Source organism: Pinus tabuliformis, chromosome 8 (assembly GCF_031772625.1).
Source record: "Pinus tabuliformis cultivar Carrire ecotype Pingquan chromosome 8, CPIR1, whole genome shotgun sequence".
NCBI lineage: Eukaryota > Viridiplantae > Streptophyta > Pinopsida > Pinales > Pinaceae > Pinus > Pinus tabuliformis.
Window position 1 is genome coordinate 393,500,373 of NC_142294.1, and position 4,598 is coordinate 393,504,970.

Sequence of the window (4,598 nt, forward strand, 5' to 3'; positions counted from 1 at the left end):
CCCCAAGAGTATCCCCAACTCAGCTGTCGGCTTAAGGTTCTTCCATGCATCCTTTGTCACATGGAAATATATTGATGAGAAGAGATCTTGAAGTGACCCACATCTAGTCTCTTACCAGAGAAAGCTTCCTCTGGTGTTTTCATCCCAAGTATGCGATGCGGGCTTCTATTCTGCAAATAGACCACTGTGTTGCATGCCTCAACTCACAAATGAAGTGGTAGGCCTTGGTCATGCAACATCGCTCATGCTACCCCTATAATAGTTATGTTCTTCCTCTCGGCCACTCCATTCTGCTGTGGGTTATGAGGGGTCGTCAACTCTCGTTTAATTCCTTCCACTGCACAGAAGTCCTTAAACTATTGAGAGACATATTCTCCACCATTGTCGCTTCTGAAGGCCTTGATCTTCTTCCTTGATTCTTTATCAACCAAAGCTTTGAACTCGCAAAAATTTGAGAAGGTTTGATCCTTTTTCTGTATGAAATAAATCCAACATTTACGAGAATAATCATCAATGAAAATCACATAATACCTTTGCTTCGTGGTGGATGCCATCAAGAATGGTCCACATAAATTAGTATGAACTCGCTCTAAGATCTCTTCTGCTCGACTGTCTCAATCATGGAAGGAAGAATTGGTGTAATTAAAGCACCTCACTTTAGATTTGTCAACCTTATTTGCTCCATGAGAAGAATTTGATTTGGAATGGGAAGCCTTCCCTTTCCATTTACTTGCCTTACTTGCTAAGGCCATATTTTATTCATCATCATTCTTTGATGAAGAACCATCTCGAGTGCTCCTCCTAAGCTCTTCCTGCATGAGATCCGACCACAGTCGTTCCCAATCCGACAATTTCTCTCTTCCATTCATAGAGTCCTGGTAGCTATTCCAACTCTTTGGAAGACCGAGGAGAGCAAGGCTCACCATATCATCATCGGAAGTAGTTATTCCCACACTACCAACCTCATCTCTATAGGTGGTGAGTTTTTTCAGATATGTAGAAATAGTATCACCCTTCTCCATCTTGATTTTTTGAAGCTTATCCTTGAGTGCCAGTTTCCTCTGGTTGTTACTGTTTTGATAGAGGTTCTTCAATGTCTTCCACATTGAAAATGGAGTCTCCTTCCCATGGAGACTTGAGACAATATGGTCTCGAACTCCCTCCAGAAGAATCTGTCTCGCCTTCGCCACACACTTCTTCCATTCAGCCAATTCTTGTGCATTAGTTGCAGCTGGCTTGGGGATTTCTTGATCAATGAAATCCTTCAAGCCATTGTCTTCTAATACTGCTTCCATTCTATCATTCCATGCTATGTAATTCACGCTGCCTTCCAAGGCATACTTGAGTCTCAATCTGTAGAATGCCATTGACCAACTTGAAGTATGAGATGAATTCAATTTGTACCTCCAATCCCAAACTTCGAACTTCGAATTCTCTTCTTCGTATACTGTTCACAGCTCTAATAACCTTTACTCTAATACGATGTAGAAATTCTAACTGTAGATTAACCTGATAATGCAATATAACTAAAGAAATATACTTTAATCTATTTCTACAATCAAACTTGCGGATGCTTAATAGATTGTAGCAATATCAAGTAGAACACATATAACCAGAAAAAGAATCAATGCACATGAAACACAGAAGAATACTCTGGGGAAAGCCTCAGCTAAAAACCCCGTTATCTTTATTATCATACAAGTGGAAATATATTAGGATTACACACAACTTTAGCTCTCACAGCTAGCCAGCTCTTAGTACAATCCTCACAGATGCTCATAGGCAAAATAGACTTCTCATTAAGTCCTCCACACTACCCTCGAAGCTCCTATTTCCTTGCATAGTTTTCCCTGGGTGATCTAGCTGTTACCAAGTGTAACACTAATCACTCACACTGATGTTACACCCTGTAAAACTGCGCAAATCTCAAGGAATGAATTCCTTCTGCATTCAAGAGTTTTCTTTATAGGGAAACTCTTGCAATTGATAGTACAATGTCCCTGTCTTTAATCTCAATTGGGTCTTTCCATGAATAGACATGCATGAGTTATTTATGAGAGAATCCTTAGTTATCTGGAGTACACTAGTTTGATGCATGCATGCATTGACTAACTGAACTCACAATTAGTTCCTCAAACTTTTTGGAACTAATTTAACTAGACATAACTCAGTTAACTGATCTAACTAATTAAGGGACAATCTCCTTAATTTAAGGGATAACTATTGCATGACTTCACAAAGACTTCTAGCTTGAATTTCTCCAGCTAATTAACTCAAGAGGAATTAATTAATTATTTTTCAAGCAGCTGGTGAGACTCAATTTGAATTTTAATTCCCAATTTTAATTCAAGGACAAATTAAAATTGGAATATTCTTGTTGCCACATTTCAACACTCCAAATTTAGCGAAAACTCCATGTTTAGTGAAGTTAATTGGATTTCCTCCAGTTTTAGTGGAGATTTTCTAGGAGAAAGTAGTTTTGGTCATACTAAGTGTTCATGTTGATGGTTTGCTGTACTTTTCATTGCTTTTGTTCAACACTTGTTTTTTCATGCTATTTTTCTCATGTATTTCACATAAAACTTGATAAAATTTACCTATTTCCAATCACAAACACCATAAGAGAACCATGAACATGAAGCAATTGACAAGCATTTGTTTATAAATCTCAAGTTTAAATTATCACAGCAAAACTAACATTCAACAACAGATCAGTTAGGTACCTGCATGCAACCTTATGCAACCCTAGCCTTTGGACATTGATATACACATGTCGGTCGATAAGGTCTGTTTTGAAGCTTCTTGCTGAGAATGCTTCATTCACTTTCTGCCATGTGATGTCTGATTCCTTCTATATGAACAATTGAGTGTCTAAGTAAACTATAAAGTTCACTGGCATACCCTCAATTACCTCCCCGATGGTACTTTCAATAGTATCCTTTGAACCAGATCTCTTTGGGGCCATGATGACAGTAACTAATGAAGAGAAGTGCTCAACAACTCTAATACATGTAGGAGGAAAACCACTCATGGAAAAAATGAATTAGTTTGTTATGAAACCAGCTCACAAAAAGATAGAAAATCTAGTTGAACGCCTTAGAATTCAGCCTCTTTGAGGGGGCAACCTCCTCTACATTACACAAATCGACAATTCTTTGATGATTCAAATGACAAAACCTCCTTTCTATATATAGGAGTCTAAGGAGTCACAATATAACCCAGCCGACCTAACAATAATAATATAAAGCCACAAAAATAACAATAGAGGGATTCTATGAGGCACAATAATAAAAATATGGGGACAATAGGGGCGCAACAATATTAATAAGGGATACAACTACAACAGTAATGGGGTAATCACTAGTATTATAGGGACCTAACATGCTCCTCTCCTTCAAAAAAAGTGTTGTCCTCAATGCTTGAGTAGTTCTGGATGCTTCTGTATAAAATTCTCAACCTCCCATGTGGAATCTTCAGCAGATAAGTTCTTCCACTTGATGAGATACTCCGAAATTGATTGATTTCGTAGCTGTCGAGTTCTTGTTTCTATGATTGCTTCCGGTTCCAATATAATTTTCCATTCCTTGTCAAGTTCTGGCAATATTGTTTGAACTGAGAGCTTGTCACCTATAACCTTCTTTAAACATGAAACATGGAAAACTAGGTGCACTTGAGACGCTGCAGGAAGCTCCAATTTGTATGCCATAGTACCAATCTTTTGCAACACCTTGTACGGACAATAATACTTTGGTGATAATTTATTATCCTTCTTAGCTTGCTTGAGGGACATTTGTTTATATGGTTGTAGCCATAGGAATACCCAATCACCTACATCAAAACTTCTTTCGCTGCAATGTTGATCTGCCTATTGTTTCATTCTATTCTGTGCCAACACGAGGTTATCCTTTAAGAGTTGGAGGACTTGTTGTTGATGTTTGATGTGATGTTCCATTGCTTGAACCTTATAATTTTCTCTTAAATATGATGTGATGGATGGTGGCTGATATCCATAAAGTGCCATAAATGGGGTCATTTTTGTTGCTGTATGGAAGGAAGTGTTATACCACCATTCAGCCAGAGGCAACCATTTGACCCATTGTGTCTGTTTATCAGATACAAAGCAACGAAGATATCCTTCCAAACATTTGTTTACTATCTCAGTTTGCCCATCAGATTGAGGATGATAAGATGAGCTATGAGCTAACTGAGTACCAAGACAAGAAAATAATTATGTCCAAAAATTTCCAGTGAAAATGGGATCTCTGTCACTTACAGTAATCTTTGGGTTTCCATGTAGCTTTTGAATTGTTTCCATAAATGCAGTAGAAAATGTACTGGCTTTAAATGGATGTGATAATGCACAAAAGTGTGCATACTTGGTAAGTTTGTCAACTACCACTATGATGACACTCTTTCCCTCAGACTTGGGTAAACCTGTGATAAAATCCATTGAAACCTCCTCCCAACGTTGGCTTGGAATGGATAAAGGTTGTAATAGACTCGGGGTCTTAATTGTTTCAACTTTATTTTGTTGGCAAACCAAACACTCCGCCACAAAATTTTGAACATCCGATTTAAGGCCATCCCAAAAAAATTCC